The sequence below is a fragment of the Pan troglodytes genome, chromosome 12, assembly GCF_028858775.2.
Source record: "Pan troglodytes isolate AG18354 chromosome 12, NHGRI_mPanTro3-v2.0_pri, whole genome shotgun sequence".
Classification (NCBI taxonomy): domain Eukaryota; kingdom Metazoa; phylum Chordata; class Mammalia; order Primates; family Hominidae; genus Pan; species Pan troglodytes.
Genome location: NC_072410.2, coordinates 67,880,386 through 67,905,448, shown reverse-complemented (window position 1 = coordinate 67,905,448; position 25,063 = coordinate 67,880,386). Strand labels below are relative to the sequence as shown.

General features: G+C 37.1%; 1 protein-coding gene and 1 long non-coding RNA gene across 16 annotated transcripts in view; one reads left to right on the top strand and one right to left on the bottom strand.

Annotated features, from left to right (window-relative positions):
* EML6 (EMAP like 6) overlaps positions 1-25,063 on the top strand; it is a 251,024-nt gene that overhangs the window by 21,532 nt on the left and 204,429 nt on the right. The window lies entirely within an intron of this gene.
* On the bottom strand, positions 2,056-6,007 carry LOC107973468 (uncharacterized). The gene is made up of 3 exons (XR_001715778.3): positions 5,278-6,007; positions 3,315-3,415; positions 2,056-2,409 (listed from the first exon to the last, which is right to left on the bottom strand). It is a non-coding gene; the product is annotated as an uncharacterized LOC107973468 (long non-coding RNA).

The following is a 25,063-nucleotide window of genomic DNA, read 5'->3' as shown; positions in this document are numbered from 1 at the left end:
ACACTGGTTTGGGGGAGTCTTTACAAGAGAAGGGATGCTGGAGGCGAGTCTTTAAGGCAGGAAGGATTCTCCAGGTATGAGCTCTAGGAAGACTGTCCTGCTTCTGACTCCAGGGTAGATGAGAAGGACCAGGTTTGGTGAAGCAGAGAGGTATTACAGAACACTGAATTCAGTTTAGAAGTGGTTAATCTTGGGACAGACTCTTCTTTTAAGGGTAACTTCCCAAGGAGGGAACAGGTTGGCAGTCTTGACTGCAGGTCTGATCTTCAGGAAGGTGGTTGGATGGAGATCCAGATGGGATAGTGCCTTCTATGAAAGGTAGCCAGATGGATAAAGGTGAGACTCATGTCACAGACACTGACTGAGTGCCTGCCAGGAGATACTGATGGAGGTTAACATATGGGTGAGGTGAAATGCATGTGAAATGAAAAGGCACAAGACCTTAAGACAGGCCAAGTCTGGTGGTTAATGTCTGTAATCTCAGCACTTTGGAAGGCTGAGAGGGGAGGATCGCTCAAGCCCAAGAGTTCGAGATGAGCCTGGGCAACATGGCAAGACTCCGCCTCTACAAAAAAATGAAAATAAAATTAGCCAGGTGTGGTGGTGCACCTCTGTGGTCACAGCTGCTTGGGAGGCTGAGGAGAGAGTATTGCTTGAGCCCAGGAAATTGTGGCTGCAGTGAACCATATTCACTCCACCACACTCCAGCCTGGGTGACAGAGCAAGACCCTATCTCAAAAATAAAAAGAGCTTAAGATAAAACCACGGGGTACATCCTTCCCTTTAACTACTGAGGAGAGGAGAAGAAGCATGAAGGGGCCTGAGCAGGAGCAGAGTAGCCAGGAAGAATTGGAGAGGTTTAGGATTGTAAACCAAGGGAGGAGCAAAATTGTAAACCAAATTGTAAGCCAAGGGAGGAGCAAAAGACTCTGCATGTGTTTTGCTGGAGCTGGTGGTGGAGGAAGTGGAGGTGGGGTCAACTGTGGAGCTGTGCAAAAAGATGGACCAGGATTGAGACTCAAAAGAGGTTAAGGGAAGAACAATTTCATTCCAATGGTATGGGGCAGAATCCAAATTGCTAGAACAATGAGTAAGAATGAAAATGTGGAGGCAATGGGAAAGTGTAGCCTAATTAGGGCAAGGCATTTCCAGGTATCTGGAAGATTTAAGAGTTGTCTTGCTAATAGGCACCTATTCTGGTAGATTCAACATGCCCAAGATGCCATCTCTTTCAGTAGGGAATACTGAATGAAGGTACAGGTTGACCATCAACTGTGTCTCTTTTTCTCAAAATGATCCTTAATCAAGAGGACATATCTGCTTTGATGGAGCAACATGTCAGAGGTTTGAAAATCTATTTATTGTTTTCCTTGGGTACAGGCTTGTGATTTCATTTGTTTTTATGGTGGTTAATTATTTCTGAAATTTCAAGATATATACAACATTCTGTTTAAGGGCTTTGTCAAAAATAAAAATATAAAGAAGAGAGAAAAAGAAAAGAGTGTTGTTGTTGTTACTAATCCTTATAGTATGTCACACTGCGAAGACTGATTTATAGGTGCAAATTTTACAGAATTCAGGACTTAGTTTTTTTCTGAGTTATAGCATCTTTTTTCTCTTTAAGTGACTTTTTTGTTTTATAGCTAGAAAACGATTGATCTGTTTATAGGTATTTAATTCCATACGTGTCCTAGTTTCATCTAATTCTCCTTTGAATCTCAAAAGCTAATTCAGCAGCTAGCTTTTTCTTTCTGGGTACCACACAAAAATAAAAAATCAAATTTCCAGCAATAAATCAATGGAAATGTTAGAGCAGTACTGTGCCACGAGTGATCAGTGATTGGCCATAGATGCCACATCAAGGAAGCAGTCACTCAATAGACATCCCAGGAGTGTTTTTTACTGAATGTCAATTACTGAATGTCTAACTTACTTTCTCTGGCACTGTATGCACTTCAAAGAGACTGCAGTATGAGCGCTGTGTATTTTCTACAGCCTGTGCTCATTCAAATCCTCATTTGACCTTTTCCCTTGTGTTCACAGGAATCTTAACTATAGGATTTTAAAAGTGATTTTATTAAATATCAAGGAGATACATAACATTTTGGTAAATATGTAAAGTATAAGTAATAATTAAAGATTTTTAGAAGTTCACCAAATGTCACCACTGTGTTGGTGGGTAAAATGCTTCACTTGTTTTTCTAATTAGAACACCCTATGCAGTGACCTGAGAGTCCAAGGGCTTCATGTTTTCAGAGCGGGTCACTTCACCTTTTCAGCCATGACAGAAGCAAATCTAGCCAAGGATACCCTTTCTTTTCATGCCAAGTGTGCTTTCTGCATAATAAGGTAAAAGGTCTGCTAGACTGATGTTCAGGTGGTGGCAACATACTACTATAGGACAAGATCCTGAAATTCAAAATAGTGGGAGTTAATAATGGGACATTTTGTGAAATGACTAAAAACAAACTCGTTAACTTATATATTCTTTGGTAACCTTACTTATCACTAGGCTAGGAGAAAATTAGTATGTATGTCTGAAACCCACATAAAGAATGAACTTAATTCTTGCTTAAGACTAAAATGGCAATAAAAAGTGGTAATTGTAAGGGAAATTGGAACTTTAAGTAAACTTATTTCAGGCTCTTTGTTTTATTTTATTTGGGCCCTAAGCAAAAATTACTGTACTAATTAGCATGATTGATTTCATCCCATGTTATTTATCCTTAAGATATGAAATTATGAAAAAAACTTTGAGATACATGTGAAAAAATGTTAAACAGTTCTTGTTTCTACTAGTATACTCATTTTAATCTTCTTTATTTATAACTACATTATACAAATTTATCTAGGATTTTTACTTTATATTAATACTTGGATTACAGAACTGAGTCATTATTACTTATCCTAATTTTGTGCTTGGTTAAATTTTGTTACAATTTATAGGTTTAGAAACTTTCACTTTAAAATGTGCAAGGTATTCCAGTAATTCTGGGGAAAATGGGTTCCTTATAGTGAAGATTATTACAAAAATTATAATGGGTAAAATTGTTTATTAATTCTGGCAAGACACCAAAAAGAAATTATAGTAGTTGACAGAAAACTCAGAAAAAATAAACTGTAAGAGAACATAGGAAATTATCAAAACTATGATTATATGGTGTCAAAGAAAGACTCAATAAAACTTTATTTCCTTTTCATACAAAAAGATTTGCCCCAGTGCCTTTGGTGGGCATAATTTTTATATGATTCTTAGTTGAAGCTATAAACTAAAAATCATGGGTGTTATTAAAAGCTGTCTTCTAAGATCCTACCTGGATTGGGAGAATATGGAATCTGGTTTTGGTTTTTCTTCTTCAGGCTAAAGGGCCAGAGTATCTTCTTTGCTGTCTTCATCACTGGTCCAGCAGAAGGCCTAGTATAGGGAGGACACTCAACACATTTTTGTTGACTTGAATTGACTCAGAGGCCAGTGTTTACATACATTGTGGCTACCAGAAGAACCCCTGGACTTCTTTTTATTGGGGGGCAGGGAACAGGATTGCACTCTGTAGCCTACACTGGAGTGCAATGGCAGGATCATGGCTCACTGCAGATTCAACCTCCTGGATTCAAATGATCCTCTCACCCTAGCCTCCTGAGTAGCTGGGACTACAGGTGCATGCCACCACTCTCTGCTAATTTTTTATTTTTATTTTTGTAGAGACAGGGTCTTGCTTTGTTGCCCAGGCTGGGCTCAAAGTCCTGGCATCAAGCAATCCTCCCACCTTGGCCTTTTAAAATGCTGGGATTACAGGTCTGCGCCACTGTCCCTGGCCAGAATCCCTGGACTTCTAATTTGTCAGTTCAATCTTGGTTTTATGTCTAAGCCTTCATATCGATGGACATTTAGATTGTTGACTATTATGAACACTGTTGTAGCACACATCCTTATGTATACTTTCTAGAGTATATGCGTGTTTCTGTAGCAGATATTTCTAGAAGTAGAATGGCCAGGGTCAAGGAATGTGTATACTTTGTATTGTGATAGATGTTGACAAATTGCCTTTCAAAAAGAGATGTACCAATGGACATGTAGGAAAATGATATTCCTGACGGCTTCCTCTGCTCTTATATCACATTAGTTTTAACTCTCTTAAAGACAGAAATAATGTGGAAATTTTAAAGTTAAGAAAGTAAAGCATTCATGGGTGAAAATAATAATGTTTCTTCTTTTCTGTTTGGTCTCTTTCATGGTAAATGCCTACATTTACACATGTGAAGACTCACAGAAATAGTCTATTAAAATAATAAACATTATATTCAAATATAATAATCTTATATTCAAATATCTTGGGCTTGATCATTTAATATGTGATTGTTTAATTGCTGTCATAACATAAATAGGGATTTATCATACTGTCTTTTCTATAGAGTTGTCCTACCAATAATATATATTATCGATGCAGAGAGAAGAAAAAACCAACATTTTATAATGTGTACCTTATTGATTAATAATATGTAATTATATACCTCATATATATGTGATTTATATTACCTATTATTATGTACTGGGCACGCTGAGCATTTTGCATACATTACCTTATTTAATGCTCACAAAAAATTTTTGAGGTAGATACTATTATTCCCTGTTTACTGAAGAAGAAACTGAGGCCTGGAGTATTTAAGTAATTTGCTCCAAAACATCCAGCTAGTAGCTGTCAAACAGGAGTTAAACCCAGGCGTCTCTCACCCCACACCCCAGCTGCCTAATTTACCTAATTGTCTGGCATATTTTAGTCACTCAGTTATTGTCATCTGATGGTAAGAATCAGGGATATTTTTCAAAGAAAAATAATGACATGAATTTAACATGAACTCCCATCACGGTATGTCCATTTGAGGCTTTCAGAGAGGTCCCTACTGAAAAAACTAGCCCTCTTCTAAGAATTTCTGCTTGACACTAGGTCCAGATCAGTTTTTTTCTTTGATGTTTGCTGAAAGCAATGGCAACAATTCCTATCACCTGTTTCTTGAACAAGGGAAGTACTTTGGCACAGAGCAGGGCCCTGCCGCGGTGAGCTCCAGGACTATCCATCGTGCACTGCCCACAATACCCCCTTGGCCTGGCTGCCCAGCCTGAGGTCCTGATTTTTGGCTTTTGGATATGGCCCAGGAAGAACTCAGGTGACATGCAGATTGATAATATTTGACTCCTGGGACCGGACTCAAGCTTTAGACCTGGAATGGCCAAGCTGGAACTCTGCCATTCCGATGGCTTCATAGCTACTTACTCACCAGCCGGTCTACAGCATTAGGTTGCTCGCTCCTCTGGGAAGCCATAAAGAGTTGGTGTGAGCAGTTAGCTTATTGGCATCACCACCACAGTTTTTTGGTGTTTAGAGACTTTCAGTTCAGGGTAACAGAACCCAACTCAAATTGGCCTAAGGAAACAAAGGAATTTAGTGGCTTATGCCACTGGAAAGTTCTAGATTGGTGCTGACATCAGAGCCTACAGGGACTCAGATGACTGTCAGTAGTATCTTAGACTCTCCCTTTCTCCATCTCTTGGCTGTGTTTCTCTCCGGTCGTTGGCCTCATTCTTTCCTTCTGCTGGCCGATTTTTTGGAACCTATGGGTATGGGCAGTATGTTGATGCCATGGTCATGGGTGGCTTCTGGTTTCCAGCCTCTCAGCTCAAGACCTCAGAGGAAACAGGGAGCTTTCCTAGCAACAGATTGTAAAGTTACAGGGAAGGACACTCTAGCCTTGCCTGGGTCATGTGACCATTTTAGACATATGACTGTAGCCCAGAATGGGTATCATTGTTGTCCGATCAGTGCAAGGAATTGTGATTGGCAGTCCTCCCCGAGCCACATGGGATGGGGAAGGGCCAATTTTTTTAAAAAGGGGAGAAGAGTTATTACCAGAAGAAAGGGAAAGAAATGTTGAGCTTACTAAAACAATATGTATTTCAAAGTGGTAGTTACAAGAAAGCCTGGAAAATAATAGGGTGTTGAGCTTGACGCATCATTCAGAGAACAGATGAGTCCAGGAAACAATAGATCCCTGCTTGTTATCTCTTTGAAAGGGATGGTTGCCTTCACCAATATCTTTTTAGGTTGAGAATCAGATCCATGTTTTATGGTGACAAAGACAATTTACTTGGGCAAAGGGCAGAATCATCTGGGCATGTTAAATAGCAAATATGAAACCTGCATATTGGATTACTGGTGTGGAGGACAGGGATCACTTCCTTAGTGTAGTTCCTGAGAAACACACGGAGATGTAAAGGAGCTTGGGCATAAGCTTATCTTGGAGGACTCTAATGGGAGTATAGATGAAATGGAAGCTTCTGAACAGAAGATTCCCTTTGAATACTGAGCAGAAGGTTCACAAGGAACTTTAGTTATTTTATGCAAAGCACAAGGGAACAGAGAGGATTAAATTAGAGCTTCTGCTTCCAGAAAAAGAAAAAAAATAGGATAAGTTTAAAGGAAGAGAAGCTTACAAAAGGAAGGACAAATGCTCTGCAGCACACAGTAATACCCCGTGCCCTCAACCTTCCATCCCCCATATCCTTATCAAACTTTAGACAGATTTTTAAAGATCACTGAAGTTATTTTGTGGGCCTATATTTAAAATTTATTTTTCAGTTTAGACAGAACATGTTATTCCATGTTGGCACACAGTAGCCTAAAAGTCGTCTTGGTTGACTGTGCAAGGTTTGTTATGCTGAATATATAGTGCCATTTATTGTTACCTTCTGGCTAATAAATGTCTTCAATTTGCTTTCTGAAAACTGAGGCAGTTAGAGGGTATCAAAAAGAGGATGAAACTTTTATCATCCAGTTTCAAGAAATAAGGGTGATAGGCCTTTGGGTTTCATAATGATAACTGGAATCCTTTAAGGGTTTGCATTTTGTGTATTCAACTATTTTGAAGGTAAACTTCAGCAGCCTCTATTTGTAACTTAGGCTTCCAAAACTTTCTTCCTTCTTTCCCACCTTAAGGATGAATGCACTTTAGGGCATCATTTTCAGCATGTCTAGCGTGCCAGTGTTTTTCATTACACTGTGTTTAAATTACATGCTCTACTTAGGTTTGTTGGGAACCTCACAGAATCTCAGTTCTGCTGTTTTTTAAAGGTTACTTTTTTTCCACCATTATAATACCTATATTTACTCATTAAACAAAATTTTAAAAATAAGACAAGAAAGAAAAAAATTATTCATAGTTGAACCCCAAATATCTGTTCACATTTTTGTGAACTTCTTAATTGAAATATAACACATATATAAAAAAGTATACAAATTATGTGTTTATGATGAAATTTAGCAAGGTTAATATACCCGTATAACTACTACCCAGATCAAGAAATAGAACATTAATGCAGCCTGGAACCTCTCACCTACCACTTCCCAGTCATTATGCCCTCTTGAAGATAACCACTATTCTGACTCCTCTTATGTAGATATGTTTTGCCTGATATTGAACTTTATAAAAATTGAATAATAAAATATGTTCTCTTTTGTGTGGGGCTGAATTATTCAACATTTGTCAATGAAATTCATGCATGTTGTAGTAGATAGCATTCGTTCATTCTTTTTCATTGCTGTATAGTATTCTACTGTGTGAATATAATTTATTCTGTACTTGCTCTTAGCCAAAAGGCCAAGAAGTGATAAATATAATTTATTGTGTTCACTATTGGACATTTGGGTTGTTTTCACTTTGAGTCTACTATAAATAATGCTTCTTTTTAAACCTTTTTTTTTGAGACAGAGTCTTACTTTGTCACCCAGGCTGGAGTGCAGTGGCATGATCACGGCTTACTGCAACCTCTGCCTCCCAGGTTCAAGCGATTCTCCTGCCTCAGCCTCCCAAGTAGCTGGTACCACAGGCATCCGCCACCACACCCAGCTAATTTTTGGATTTTTAGTAGAGGCGGGGTTTCACCATGTTGGCCAGGCTGGTCTCGAACTCCGTGAGTCACGGTGCCCGGCTACATTCTTATACATGTCTTTTGACACCTGGATCATAGGGCATGCACATGTTTAGCCTTAATAGGTATATTACCAAATGGTTTTACCAATTTATATACCACTAATGTATGAGAGTTCTAGTTTCTCCACATTCTTGCCAAGACTTGGTATTGAATGTCTTTTTCAGTTTTAATTATCCTGGTGTGGAGTACCACATTGTGTTTTTAATTTTATTTTCTCTGATCATCAATAACATTGAGCACTAGTGTAGTCACAATGATGTTCCTCTAAAGATATATCGATGTCCTGATCCCTGGAGCCTGTGAATATGTGACATTACATGGCAAAAGGGACTTATCAATGTAATTAAGTTAAGGATCTTAAAATGAGGAGCTTATCCTGGATTATCCCAGTGGGCTCAATGTAATCATAAAGGTCCTTATAAGTGAGAGTGACAGGGAGTCAGAGAAGGAGATGCCATGATGGAAGTAGTGATGCTATGAGGAAGGCTCGACTGACCATTGCTAGCTTTGAAGATGAAAGGGACCTGCTAGCCAAGAAATGTGGGCAGCCTCTAGAAGGTAGAAAAAGCAGAGGAACAGAGTCTCCCAGTCTCCCTAGGGCCCCCAGTAAGAATGCAGTCCTGAGTTTTTTTTTTTTTTTTTTTAAAGAGACTGGGTCTGATTCTGTGGCTCAAACTGGAGTGCAGTGGTACAGTCATAGCTCACTGCAGCCTCGAACTCCAGGCCTCAAGCTCAAGTGATTCTCTGGCCTCAGCCTCCCGGGTAGTTGGGACTACAGGTGCACATCACCATGTCCGGCTAATTAAAAAAATTTTTTTGGCTGGGCGTGATGGCTCACACCTGTAATCCCAGCACTTTGGGAGACCAAGGCGGGTGGATCACGAGGTCAGGAGTTCGAGACCAGCCTGACCAACATGGTGACACCCTGTCTCTACTAAAAATAGAAAAATTAGCCGGCTGTGGCAGCCTGCACCTGTAGTCCCAGTTACTCGGGAGGCTGAGGCAGGAGAATTGCTTGAACCCAGGAGGCGGAGGTTGCAGTGAGTCGAGATCACACCACTGCACTCCAGTCTGGGCGACAGAGCGAGACTCCGTCTCAAAAAAAAAAATTTTTTTTTTTTTTTAGAGACAGAATCTTGCTACGTTACCCAAGCTGGCCTCAAACTCCTGGCCTCAAGCAATCCTCCTGCCTCAGCCTCTTGAGTTAGCTGCGATTACAGGTGGGAGCCACTGCACCTGTCTTGAAAATCTGACCACTAGTCAGCCTTGAAAATCTTGATTTTCATTCATTGAGACACATTTTGGACACCTGACTTTCAGAACTGTAAGTTAGTACATTTGTGTTGTTTGAAGCCACTAAGTTCATGGTAATTTCCTATTATGGCAGCAATAGGAAACTAGTACAAGCACCTTTTCATGTGCTTAGTGACCATTTTGATACCCTCTTTTGTGAAGTGCCTCTTCAGGTCTTTTTGACCATTTGAAATAACTGGGTTGCCTGTCTTTTTCTTATTGATATATATGAGTTATTTATATATACTGGATATGAGTACTTTGTCAATTCTATATTTCAAATATCTTCTCCCATTCTGTGGCTTGCATTTGTATTCTTTGATGATCAGAAATTCTTTATTTAGTGAAGTCCAATTTATCAATCTTTTACTTTATGATTAGTGCTGTCTGGGTCCTGTTAATGAAATATTTCCCCAATTCAGGGTTATGTAAAGATTTTCCTATGTAATCTTCTCAAAACGGCACTGTCCAATAGAACTTTCTGAAGTGTAGAAATGTTCTATGTTGGTACTGTCCAGTGGTAGCCTACTAGTCACATTTGGCTACTGGCCACTTAAAATGTGGTTAGTGAAAGCTAAATTTTAAATTTTATTAGATTTTAATTAATTCAAAATTAAATGTAGTTAGTCACATGTAGCTAGTGGTTACCACAATGGATACCACAGTTCCAGAAACTTTATTGATTTACCTTTCAAATTTAGGTCTATGATCCAATGGAAATGATTTTATGAGATGGTCATGATTAGCAATTTGTTTTTTAAATACAGATATACAGTTAACCCAGATCTATTATTGAAAAGATCATTGTTTAACCCATTGAACTAGTGGCAACCTTGTCATAAATCAGGCAGCCCTAATAAGTCTGTTTCTGGATTCCATTCTGATCCATTAGTCTTCATCCTTGCACTGACGCCACGCTGTTTTAATTACTGCAGTTTGAACTCTGAGAATATAACCTCTCTGACTTTGTGGTACTTCTTCAGAATTGTCTTGAGTATTCTGCGTCCTTTGTATTTCCGTATCAGTTTTAGAATTGATCTGTCAATTTCCATTAAAAACCTGCTGATATTTTGATTGAGATTATATTGATTGTATAAATCACTTTGGAGAGAATTGACATCTTTATAATATTGAGTCTTCCAATCCATGAAAATGATATATCCCTCTACTTTGTTCTCTTAGTAATGGTTTATAATTTTCTGGAGGAAGTCTTATCCATCTTTTGATGTTCATCTCTACGTATTTGATGGGTTTTGATGCTATTGCAGATGGTATACTTTCAATGTTCATTTTCTAATTATTTTTGCTAGTATATAGAAATATAATTTTTTAGTTTTTTCGAGACAGGGTTTGGCTCTGTTACTCAGACTGGAGTGCAGTGGTGTGATCTCAGCTCACTGCACCCTCCACCTCCCAGGCTCAAGCGATCCTCCCACCTCAGCCTCTGAGTAGCTGGGACTACAGGTGCAGGCCACCACGCCTGGCTAATTTTTCTATTTTTAGTAGAGACGGAGTTTCATCATGTTGCCCAGGGTTCTGCTTAGGTTTTTAACCTCTTAACCGCTGTTTTCTGCTTGGCTAAGAAAGCTCTTCCTTCTTGTATGTACTGGTTAGGAATCAGCAAATACCTTAAGGGGAACTTGTATGCAGAGGGTTGGACTTTCCTCTCTGCCATACCATTTTTAATTTGGATCTTGGCCCTCTTCCTTAAGTTTAGGCTGCCTTGGAAGCCCTGAATTCTAAGTTTTGTTTCTCTCATTCAGTGAGAATGCCGTGAGCGATAGGTGGCAGTTTCTGCTTACCCTCTGGGCTCTGCACTGCAAATTGGTAAATGCCCCAAGGAGGCAGAGTGGGTGAAATTTAGGGCTTACTTTAATGTTCAGGGCATTGCTCTTCTGTCAGGATCCCTGCCCCTAAAATTCCTCCTGCTTTGGTTTGTTCATCAGTGTCTTCAATCGACTGTGCTCTTTAATTTTACCTAGCTTTTATAGAAGTTCTCAATGGAAAGGTTGGTAGAATAAAATTCACTTTGTCCAACACAGAGTGGATGTCTAAATGTTAACATTTTAATGGATATTCATTCTGTTTCCTTTAATGTGCTTATGTTTTTATGTCTGTGAGCATGCTGTTTATACAAGTTTGGGTTTTGGTCCTGATTTTATATTGTCATACACAGCAGTTTCTTGAACCATTTCTCTTGTATTTGGGCAGTAGGGTGTTTCTTTTATTTTCCTTTTTAAAAAAATCTTTTTTTAAGTTTATATTTTCCTTTTTATAAATGATGTTCTCAGGAGCATTTTTTTCTACAAAAAGCCTTTTTTTTTGATTTGGGGTTATTTTCTTAAAAAGTAGGATTTCTAATTTATTTTTGTTGTGGTTTTCTCTGATATTCTGGGTCATTATTCCTGGCATACTGAAATTTAACAATAATGTGGCTTTGTTTGGGTCTTCCGTCCATTGATCTTGCCTTTTTTGGGCCTTTCAACCTACAAACTCCTGAGTCTCAGTTCTGGAATGTTTTCTTGCCTTCCTTTCCATTCTCTTTGCTCTTTCTTCTTCAAAGCTTTTTGGTAGTTTTGAGACCTCCTGGATCTGTAATTGTAATCCTATTTTCCTTATTATTATTGTTTTCTATTTTCTGGTAGATTTTTCTATTTTATCATTCAAATCGGTTGAATTTTTATTTTTATATTTTATATTTTAAAATGCTTTTTAAAAATTTACTGAATTTTTCTTTTTTATAGCTTCTTGTTTCAATATATTGCCATATTTTTTCTTTTTTCTGAGTATATTAATTATGTCCCTCCCTTATGTCTCCTTCCTTTTCTCTGTCACCTCAGCATTCCCTTTTTCTCCTCTATATTTGTATTGGTCTTTAACTTTTAGGTTCAAGGCTTTCATCAGATGTTGGGCAGCCTTTGGCTCTCTTTGTATTTAAGAGCAAGACCCCTGAAAGCAAATTGGGAGCTCTATATGAGGGGCAGTGTTGATGAGTGGTTTCACCATAGGATGTTAAGGTGGTGCACCGCCTTTGCAATGGAGGATGCTATAATACAATGTCAGGATGGAGAGGCATTTTCTCTTGTGTTGGTCAGTTTCCCCAGAAAGGAACCTCCAATCTCTTGCCTGGGGGTGACCGTGGGGTATGCAGTATACCTGGTGGCAAGTGTTCCAGGAGTAAAATGGAGAGAGGTTTTATGGTTCACAAGGCCGCCGACTCACTTAACTTCCTGTATGAGCTTTCCTCAGCTGGGCAGCCCCAGAGAGTAAATCTCCAGAGTTCTGCTGGGTGAGAGGAGGATTCTGGTGGACTCACTGTTCTTTACACAAGCTCTCAACTAGTCCTCCTACTTTCACCCCCTCCCTCCACTCCAGCCTTCAGGATATGTATCTGCAAGGCCCTGAGCCTTTCCAGGTTTCCGGCTGTGAGCTGGCTACTTCTTTCTGACTTCCCCCTTCTTCCTCCCACCCTCGCCCTGCTAGGCTTAGATTTCTTAGGGTTCTAAAATCAGTCACCACTTACTCATTTGCTTTCCAGCTCCTTTTTTTTTTTTTTTTTCTTCAAGGTTTCTTTTGCATACTTTATCCTTTCTTCTTGTTCTCTTTGTCTTTGTGGGCCTGTGTCTTTTAAAATAACTCCCTATCTTTTCAATTTGGCAAGAAGCATAGATAAATGCTTTAAAACTGAAAGTCTTGCATTGGATTTTGAATGCCAGTCACCGTAATTTTCATTTCTATGAGTTTTATTTGACTTTCACTTTTCTTCTGTTCTTGTATGCATTATTCTTACCATGTGATATCTACACCTTCATCTTTTTATTGATTTTAAATAGATTTAAAATCTTTCCAGCTGTTCTATTGTTTTCAAGTCCTGAAGGGAGAGGGGAGTGGGTGGAAAGAAGGGATGCTAATTGTCTTGCTTGCTGTGTCTCCTGAGTCTTCCTTACAGTGATTTGTTTTCTTTGTCCAGTGTAATACTATTTCTGGTGGGAGTCCTGTATGTCCTGGTTGTGGAGACATCCCTACAGAGTAGGTTTTGCCTTGCTTCTGATGGCCCAGAATGTGCTCTTATAGTTTCTCTTATTTCTGGACCTCTATACGTGTGGTTTCAGAAATGTTCTATTTTCTCATCTTTGCTTCACTGTCTCTTACTAATCTCTCAGATCTCTGTTTAGAAGTGATTTTCTCTGGGACGGTTTTCCCAGTCCCCCATTCCCTGTATTGTCCCCTAGTATCTTATACTTCCTCCAACGTAGTACTTATTACCCTGTAGTATATCATCCATTTGTTTGTCTCTCTCTTCCTTGTGACTGATTCTGGAAGACAGGATCATGTTATCTTGTTCACTGTTAAATATCTAGTGCCTACCAAAGTACCTGGCCCAAACCAGGTGTCAGTAAATATTTTATAAAAGAATATGATGCTATATCTTGTTTTAAGAGGCTTTGCAGGGATGGATTACAGATTGGTCTGAGAGCATTGTTTTTTTAATCCCAGTTTTGCTACATTCCAGGTGACACTCCTTCATAGAGCAATGTAGGGTAATGCAGGGGTGCTCTGCAAACATAAAATATGGGTGGTTCATAAGTTGCCTTTTTGAGCTATAGATTTTCTTCCTGTTTTCATCACTTCCACATATAGTACATAATGGATCACACACTTGAAAACAAAAAATTGGGATGGAGTGCTTGGCACTCAGCACACGACCCAGTATTCTTGTGTGGCTCCCTCTTAGACCCAGTGAAGCAGCCTCCATTAGGTGGATGTTTTCAATTCCATTTTCCATTTGTGAAATGTGTGATTATAAAACAGCTGTGTAACAGTCTGTTGTGTCTAGCATGTCTTCTTTTCAGGTACTAGGAAATGACAAGTTCATACTAGATGAATAATAATATGCATATCTGATAATTAGGCCCAAAGTTTACAGTGGCTTTGACTGGTATTTCATGTAGCTATCTTCAAAACTTGAGTTTAGGAATACAGTCCAAAGAATTTTTTTTATAGCTAAATGAATGAGTAACCTTGGTTTTCTGGAGTATTTTATGGTAATACTAGAAAGAATAGTGGTGGTAACTATTATAAGATCATGGGGGAAGTGCTAAAATGAGTCACTTATTTTGGAAATAGCAATAATATTATTTGCTAATATGTATTGAATGCTGACTAAACGCATAGCAACTTTATTCATTTAAGGAGCTTTTAAAGGTTTTATAGAGTTTTTAAAAGTCATAAATTCAGACATAAATTAGCAATGGATGCCAAATCTGGGGGAGAGAGAAAAACTTTAAAAACTCTAAAAACTTTACATGTACCAACTCATTTAAATCTAAAGAAAAGTTGGATTTATACCAACACATCTTCATCACCAAGCTAGCATGTGAATGCTCAGGAGAGAGCATGCAGAATCTGCTCAAAATGGAGACATTTTAACTATATCCCAATGTTAGGCTGTGCTAAGGTGATCCAAGAGTGAAGTTCGAGGTTGGACAAAATTAGATGTAATTAATAGTTGAGGAAACTTCCTTCCCTCCATATATATATATATAAAATCTTTGCTTACATATAATATATATTTATATATATTTTAATGATTAAGTGTAGGTGAGAAATAAGATAACTTGCTCTAGATATCAGCAGGATCATTATACACAGCAGGATCAAGACTCAGGCTCCGATTCTGGGCCATTACTCTGATGCATTGACTCGATCCATATTTTTAATCATTGAAAATTAATTTTTAACTACTTAAGTAATACATGAATAAGTTTTCTTTCTTTTTTTTTTTTTAATTTTAGAACATTCCAAATGAAGCTTTCATTTCCTGTCCTGGTCTCCCTCCATGCTCCCCAGATATTCACTACTGCTATGAGTTTGGTATATATTTTTCAGATCTTTATATTCACGTACTACCCAAGAACATAACAGAGTATTGCTTTATGCATGTGCTTGATTTCTTTACATAAATTCCCCTATTGACAGACTTCTAGGTTCTTTTGCTTTTCAAACAGTGTTTCAGTGAATCCTTGCACACATGGGAGAGTGGCTCTCTAGGGAGATATCTAGAAGTGGACTTGGTTAGTCACAGGTATGCCCATTTTCAGTTTCAATATAGCCTAGAATTGCAGTACCTAGAGGTAGCAGGCTTGCAGAGTACCTGTTTCCCTACCATCTGGCCGGTATATGACACTATCAAATTCAATTTGTTTTGCCAAATGTAATTTTATCTGGGTTTTCTTTCTTATATGAAGAAGTAAGTTTCTATCTTTCCCTTATACAAACAAACCTTGACAGAGAATCACTGCTTTTGTCCTGGAATTCGGAAGATTTCAAAGATGGGAGGTGTACATGAGATCCATTCTCTCTCCCCACTGCTTTGAAGTTGAGGGAGCTTTTTTTTTTTTTTTTTTTTTACTAGAAAAAGAATCTGGGACAGACTGAAAGATGGAAGTTACTCTGTGTCTGGGAAATACAAACCTCCTGAATCTAGAAGCATGAGGCTTAGTATGATGAATGGTGACCAGTAATGTTTTTATTAATCTGGGAAGTACTGAGTTTGGTAATCAGTATCTTTGAGGTTTATGCTAGTGAAGTTAATCCCAAGGCATTTGAGAAACTAGATTTCAGCTTCTCTGCTTTATGGTTTTAATTCCACTTTATTCTTAGTGGTAGTGCAGCCAAATGATAATAACTCTCATCATTGTTGAGAAATTGTTTTCCATATGGTTATTTCATCTGAGAATATGATTTTAAACAGACTACCAATGTCATAGTACTCCCAGTTTGTGGAACGGACTTGTTTAATGTTATAAACTTGAATTTTGCAGTTTTGTGAACCAAAAAATATGATAATAAACAATACGCTTTGTTTCTTTTTTATTAATGCTTAACTGAAAAAAAAGCATAAATGAAGGTGCTTATTTTTATTAATTGGGGAAATACCAGGGATTAAACAAAGCTTGGTCCTTCAGTGTTTATAATTTCTGGTAAGAAAGTTGAATAAGGTATTTCCCCTTTTCAGAGCAGCTTACTAGTTTTATCTGAGGTATATAATATATGAATGTAATTAAATTATCAAATTTGGTTGATCATTTAAAAAATCACAAAGGCATAAAAGTGGACATTTATGAATCACACTGCAATTTGGTCGAAAGTGATTCTTTCACTAACATAAATCATAAACTCTGTGGATATAGCTTGACTTTAATTTGTCTGAATTATGATATGGAAATGTTTAAAATGGTCAAAAATAGTTGAGGTACCTATGCTTTAAGTTTAAAATATAAGTCTATTTAAACTTATTTTGGAATAATTTCAAACTTGTAGAAAAATAGCAAGAATAGTCCACAGATTTCATCCATTTTTAGTATTTTGACACATTTTCTTTGTTATTCTTTCTCTTTATAGATACGCATTAGTATTGCTTTTTTTTTTTGGAATCACTTGAAAGTAGGTTGAATGCATCATTCCCTTTTACCCTTAATACTAAAACATGTAATTTTAAGAATAAGGATAGTCACTTGTATAACCACAGTATGGTTATTAAATTCAGGAAATTTAATGTTGACACAATACTGTTATCTGCTCTATATTCTTCTTTAGTCAGTAATGCCAATAATTGCCTTTAGGGCAATTTTTTTCTGGTATAAGATCCAGCTCAGATAATGTATTGCATTTCATTTTCATGTCTCCTTAGTCTCTTTTAATCTGGAAAAGTGCCTAAGCCTCTCTTTATCTTTTAGGACATTGACATTTTAGAAGAACACAGGCCAGTTCTTTTACTGAATGTCCCTCAAGTTGGGTTTATCTGATGTTTCCTCATGATCAGCTTTAGGGTATGCATGTTTGGCTGGAGTACCTCAGAAGTGATAGTGTGTCCTCCTCAGAACATCACGGATGGGAATGCATGATGTCTATCCACTCATTATTGGTGATGTTCAATCTGATCATGGTAAAATCGATCATTAAATGTTATCCATTTTCTCTATCATATAGTTACTATTTTTTTCTTTTCTAATTATAGAGTAATTTGAGTGGAAGTGCTTTTTAAGACTCCACATAAATATCTTACTCCCCAAGCGTCTCCCACCTCCAGATTTAGTATCCGTTGCTAATTTATGTCTGAATTTATGACTTTTAAAAACTCCATTATTCCTTCCATATTTATTAGTTGACATTCTGCTATAATAAAGTGCTTCCTGCCCTTATTTATTTTGATGCTCAGATTATCCCCAGGGCCAATAGGAACTCCATTTATCTATTTCCTTTGTCCTTTTGACATGCTTTATAAATTTGTGTAGCATCTTATTGCTGTTTGGCATCATAGCTGTTCCAGGTCCATTTTGTACTTTCCCTTCCCTAGCACTGGAATCAATTTCTCCAAGAAATTCTGGTTCTTTTAGTGGGACTGGTATTTAAGAACTGTGATCTGTGATCATTGGTGTGCCAGAATGTCATTGTTCTTGACCTTTTCAGCAGATGGAGCTGGGGAATATATATATACCTACACACTCATATATATAGCTAAAAAGATAGAGATACATTTAAACATCTTAAGTTTATACTGGTAACCCCCCAATTCCAACACAGCTTCCCACCCTACATTCTTCCTTGGTTTCTCCCATTTATTATTTATGTCTCTTTTCTTCCATAGTGAGAAGTCTGGCTCACAAAACATAATACATTTATTCATTTGATCCATCCTGCAATGTGCATAAAATAGTTTCAGGATTGTATACCCATCGAGTATGAAAAACCGCTAAGAAGAGTTCAAGATTTATTTGCAGTTCTTTTATATTTCTTTACACTGAGCATGAATAGTCAAAGTTCTATGTTCAGAAGTTACTTGGATTAGTTCTGTATTTTAAAAATTCAGCATGGTTATGTTATTCATTTTAAATAAAGTTGGGTTCACTGGAATACAGTTAGGTTTACATTCAGTTTTAGGCTTCTCCCTCTATTCTTGTTGATCTAATTGAATTTTTGAATGTTTATAGAACATTAACATGATTCCAAAACTCCAGACTATACAAAATAAGATATACTCAGAGAAGTATTCCAAGCTTCTTTCATTTTATTATCTTTTAAGTTAGCAATCTGCTTTTAAAGAATATTGAGAATTTAAAATCAAACACAGTGTTTGGCTAGGTGCATTTGTGTGGTTTTTGGATGGGTAGGTGGGTAGAGATATTACTGTCTGTTCTCCAAGTCATAGAAAATATGGAGAATGAAAATGGTCTTTCTCCTTCTACCTGGAGCCTAAAAGGGTGAATGTATTCAAAGTGGTTAAGGTGAAAATTGGGTATGACATTAATTTCATCGGAAAACAGCTTCAGCAGGCCTGGCAGGGTAGGGTGAGGGTTTGGAAAGGCTCTGGTGCTTTCAGGGCGTGACACTAGGGGGCGCCTTGGCTCTGATGCTGCCTTCAGGCTCCCTTCTCTGCCAGAGCGAGGCTGGGAAGTGAGGTTCAAGATCTCCAGCCCTGAAGGCCTCTCCAAACTCCGTTGGTTGTTCTGTGCCATCTTGTAGGGTTTTGACCCAGGGGTGGACAGAAGTTGAAGGACAGGGACATTCTCAGGCCTCTGGCCTTTTCCCTCGTTGACCTTCTTAACTTCCTGCCCTCTAGTCAGCATTTTATTTTGTTTAGGTTGGCAAAAATGGCTGAGTTAAGTAACCTGTCCAAGGTCATCATTCAACCTCCAAGCAGTCCAGTTATTTTCAATATGCCGTTTTAGAAAGGTTATAGACAGCGGCGATTTATGCTGTGTGCCTGTCTGCCTGTAAAATAAGATTAAGTCCATATAATTTCCTAATACAAAACAAACTGGCACAAAGTAGACATAGTGGGAATATTATTAGTTACACGTTATGAAGTTGGAAAATTCAAATGAGAGCCATTTAAAGTAAATATAGAATTAGCGAGATTAGACCAAGAGGAAAAAAGTTGAGCTGATAATTAACTCAACATCTGATCCCCCCAAAGCAATCACAAATAAATTCATTATCCCTATTGCTCGTGAAACCTGGGGGCACTCCACTTGTATAAGGAATTTGAGGTGCATTAACTTTAAATTGCACTTGTCTGCCTCTTGTTGCTTGTGTAGGCATGTTTGCATTGCTTACATTAATGCTTAGTAATTCAATGGCTAATGTGAAATCCCCCTGCTTTAACTTTGGGGAAGATAAAATTAAATTGTGCCTTCATCAATAAATACAAGAATAGGTTAAAGGCTGAACTTGTTTTTAAGAACATCACCTATCTCATCAGGAGTGACTGGTTAAATACTGTTCTGCCTAGGGCAGAATCAAACGCAGTTTGGGGAAATGGGGCAGCAAAAGGCCATGGTGGCCTTTTCAGCTTTCTTTCTGTTTGGTATATGCATGGTAGGAGATGCCAGATTCCTATTTAACCTCTTCTATTTACAAAATTGCTTATGCCAAAATTTATTCATGAGTGCTTCCATTAAAGCTTGTAGTGAATTTTTTCCACCTGGGATTGTTGGCATTTGATTAGTGGGAGATGGTTAAATCACACATATGAATAGTTAGCTAATATTTTTGCTTTCAGTGTTTGTTTCCATTTTTAAAATTTTTCCTCTCTTTTGCCTACATTAGGATTTTTTTTTCTTTATTTCCCACTTTCTTGTAATAATATATTTTCTGGATATCTTCCTTTGAGTGGAAAACTACCTGAATTTTAAATTTAAGTGATCGTAGAAGTTTTAGAAGCAGTAAATATTTATTATATTCAGCCTCTAACTTATTGTGTATAATTTAACACACATAAGCAGATCTCTAGAAATTACTTACAAGGGTATTTTTAAGAAGAGAAATGCTGATCTTATATTTTTAGTATGGATTGACATAATTTTAAATCTTCTTAAACAATGGCTAAAACTTGTTATGAGTTATCTATATCTATAATTTTAGCATTTAATTATATATCTCCTCTTTTGAACTGTTCTCTGGTTGTTTACCCTCTTTTCCCTACAAACTTAAGGGCAAACAAATTTTATGCATTCTTTTATTTTTATTTTTATTTTTTGGAGATGGAGTCTCGCTCAGTCGCCCAGGTTGGAGTGCAATGGCACGATCTTGGCTCACTGCAAGCTCCGCCTGCCGGGTTCACGCCATTCTCCTGCCTCAGCCTCCCTAGTAGGTGGGACTACAGGCACCCGCCCTACGTCCGGCTAAGTTTTCTGTATTTTTAGTAGAGATGGGGTTTCACTGTGTTAGCCAGGATGGTCTCCATCTCCTGACCTCGTGATCCACCCGTCTCAGCCTCCCAAAGTGCTGGGATTACAGGCGTCATGCATTCTTTTTAGTTTAGTCCCTATGGTACTATCTATACCATTATAAAATAGGTACTTAATAAATAGTCAATAAATACTTTAACCATTTCTTATCTACATACAATCTACTTTTTTTATTTTACTTTTTATTTTGAAGCAATTTTAGACTTAGAAAAGTTCCAAGATGTGTAAGATGAATACCAATATACCTTTCACCCAGATTCCTCAAATGTTAAGTATTTTGCCACATTTGCTTTAATATTCTCTCTTATTCTCTCTCCCTTCTTTCCACCTCCTCCTCTCACACTTTCCTTCCTCTCTCTATTCTTTTCCTTCATCTATCCACATGTATATGTATGTAGATACATATTTTTTTCTTGAGCCACTTGAGAGTAAGTTGCAGACCAGACACCTTGTGTAGTTACTAAAAACAAGGACCTTTTGTGTAACCACAGTATAGCTTTCAAAATCAATAAAATAATATTTAAACAATAGCTGATATATAGATCTGATTAATATTTTGGCAATTGTCCCAATAATGTCCTTCAGAGCAAAAGAAAATCCCAGATCATGTGTTAAACATATCAAGTCTCTTTTGTCTTCTTTGATCTAGAACATTTCCTTAGTCTTTCTTTGTCTTTCATAACCTTGATACTTCTGAAGAATACAAGGCAGTTATTTTATAGAATGACCGTCACTTTGGGTTTGTCCAGTGTTTTCTTATAATTTTGTTTATATAATTTTGGCAGAAGTATCATAGAAGTGATGTATTCTTCTTAGTACATAATATCAGGAGGCACATGATATTAATTTGTCCTATTACTGGTGATGTTAACTTTGGTCACTTGGTTTAGGGGATCTGCCAGATTTCTCTATGGCAAAGTTACTATTTTTTTTCCTTTGTAATTAACATATATCTTGTGGAAATATAGTTTGAGACTGTGTAAATATCTGTTTCTAATCAAACTTTCACACAGGAGTTTTAGCATCAACTGATGATTCATGGCATAGTAAATTATTATTATGATTGCCAAATTAGATTCTGTTATTTTGAATATATATGTCCTTTGTTTGTATGTTTACATATATGTCCTTTGTTTAGCTTCAGAATTATCTCCTAATTGTCTTCGTCATTATATGCCTTATTCTATTGTACAGTAAATAACATTTATTTATTTCTCACAAGTAACTTCATACTGAATACTTTTCATGATGGATCATCTGCTATCCTTTGTTTGCAATAGCAGCTAAAAGTAGCACCAAGTATATTAAATATCACTAGCAGAATAGTTTGCTTTCACATAATTTTAGGAAAAAAATAATATCTAGAAATATAGTATTTTGTGTCAAAATTACCCTCCTTGAATGAGACAGTCAAGGTAGGTTTTTATAGACCGTCTATTTGCTGTCACTGTTTCTTTGAAGCATCTTGAATACTATTTTGACACTGTTACAGCAAAGTATTAACTGATGCAACATAAACACAATTTAACTCAGTATTAACAGGACAGTTTGACAAGCCCTAATCAATGAAGAAGAACCTACAGCCAGGGAAAAAATGCCTAGATTCTAATGCATCAACATAGATATTATTTTGCCTTTTTATTATATGATGATAAAGTAGAATCTACTAGATAAAAATAAATAACACGTAAATAGATATTTATATCAAGACTGGATAGTGTACTTTTATTTTAAGAAACACCAATGCAATACTTTTAGTGTCCAGTCTAAAAAGATATTTCACCTCAAATATCTATTTTATTTTATTTCTACTATGTCTATTGCAGTTTAGTTCTGTGTATCACATATTTACTGAGTAGCCTGCCTGGACCTATACAGTAATTAAGTGGTATGAAGAGTGTGTGTGTGTGTGTGTGTGTGTGTGTGTGTGTGTGTGTTGCAAAAATATTGGAAGAAGTACTTTCTTTATTTTTTATTTTTTGTAGAGACGGGGTCTCACTATATTGCCCAGGCTGGTGTCGAACTCCTGGCTTCAAGCAGTCCTCTTGCTGCATGCTCCACCATGCCTGGCTAATTTTTGTATTTTTTTGTAGAGATTAAGTTTTTGCCATGTTGCCCAGGCTCGTCTCAAACTGCTGAGCTCAAGCGATCTGCCTGCCTCTGCCTCCCAAAGTGCTGGGGTTACAGGCGTGAGTCAACATGCCAGCCAGAAGAAGTACTTTTAATTTAATTTTGAATTTCACCTGCAAACATCTGCATGAGATCACATTCAGAGTAATGATTCTTAGGCTTTGTAGAGAGTGTGGAATTGTTGTCTAGCTAAGTTTCTTTCATTGGTTCAGATGTGGGCCTCTAGAAAGGGAACATTGTAGATGAGATCATATGCCAAGGCTACCTCCTCATTGGTGATATCCTGTTTCAGTTCTCATTATAGTTCTAAACAGATCAGAAAAACTTTTTTTTTTTGATGATTCATTGGCCTTTGAGAACAATGAAAACATGTTGTTTTGGCCTTAGTTGATCTCAGGGATGCCATTCCTTTATGTACTTACTTTTTAGTTAAAAGGATTCAGCAACTGTCAGAGAATCAAACTGATTTTGCAATGTTTTGGCATCTTATTGCTAGAACTACTGATAGATATGGTATCTCAAGGATGACATGCAAGGACCTTTCCTAGTTGGTCCCCACTACTACTTTTCTTCCCAATATGATATGAGGAATTCTGAATTGGCTCTTTTGTAAAGTTTTCAGGGTGGCAGGCAACACAGTGACAAGAACACTTGTAAACAGTTTATTTACATTCAATGGATTATATTTAATCATTTTATAGTTAATTTGCATAATTCTCTCTCTGTGGAATGTCCACGAAAATGTTTTTGGTTGGTGACAAGCAACATGGTAGAGATGCAGAGAGTCGTGAGGCCCGGATTGTAGCCCAAGATCTGTTATCCTCTTTCTGTGTGATCTTGGGCAAGCCATTATCTCCTCTGAGTTGGTTTTCTCATCTGTGAAGAAGACAGATTACAACATCTCTGAAGCTTTACATCTTAAAGTTCTAAAACTTTTCTGTTTAATAGTTAAATATATATAAATTTTCTACTCAAAGTTTTTTTTTTAGAAAATAAATGGGATTTTGGCTTCTATATAAATAACAATTATACAAGACATTGTAAATCCCAATCTATGATTTATAGGTTCTAATTGAAATACTTCTCATGTTCATGTCTACATAATGCCAACACATGTGGATAATGATGACTTTGCATAAGATTTTGTCTGTATGAGTTTCAGCTTTCAGTTGAAAGCTGGGTAGTGAAGAACCACACTATCCAAGAAGCTGGGAAATGACTCATTTTGATTAATCAAAATACAATGTACAGATAAGCTGGTTGAGATACCTGAATCTGACAGGACATTTAAAATAAACTGGCAAAGATTTATATGAGCCAGTCTGGCTGCAGTGTGCACCTGGTGGGTTGTCTGGAAGCTTTGATGAATTAGTAGTGATGTCAGAAGACTTCACTATAATTCTAGGCTAGAATATTGCCATAGGGATGCAGCAGAGGACATCTGGTTTCACTTCAATTTATCCATCAGAGCCAACAATTTGAGTGCTACAGGGACAAGCCCTAGAGAAGTAGATTTTAATACCATGCACCTGATCTATGATGGGTTCTTATTTTTGAGAATGGATGGGTATGTTTAAGTACATTTTTAAAAATTGTAGTACAAAAGTAATACATGCTTACTGTAAGACATTGAAAACTACTGAAGCATATACATTTAAAATATCCTCACCCCCAGCCACCCCAACTCTCACTCTCCTACGGCAGCCAGTATAAGCAAAATTTTATAGTACTTTATTGAGGTGTTATTGACATTCAAAAAGCTGTATGTATTTAAAGTATACAACTTGATGAGTTTGGAGGTGAGTAGAGGCCTGTGAAACCATCACCACAATGTATGCCATAAACATACCCATGACGTCCAAGAGTTTTCTTCTGCCCTCTTTATGATGGTGATTAGAACATTTCACATAAGATCTCTTTGTGAACTTTTAAGTGTGTGATACAGTATTGTTAACTCTAGGTACTATGCTGTCCAGTAGATCTGTAGGACTTATTAATCTTGCATAACTGAAACTTAAACTTCGTACCCTTTGACCAATTCCTCCCAGTTTTCTCCTCCTCTCGGACTCTGGAAAGCCACTATAAATTTTATATAGATCTTTGTAGGCCTTTTTCTAAGTATCCCACTATTATATTATATTATTGTAATTTAGAATTTTAGACTTGACTGAATGCAGATAATTTTGCATTCTGTGGACTGATATGAAGAAGCCCTTTAATATTTTTCAGTAAAATTGATAGTCTATCAGTATACTCAAATATTTGTCCTGAGCTTCTTGCCATGGGCCAGTCTTGGGCAGTTTTCTAACTTAAATAGTGATCTTGCTTAACCTAAGTCATGTAGAGCTTGTTCAGTGTTGGATAAGGAGATGGTGAACTATAAATAGTATAAGGATATAAT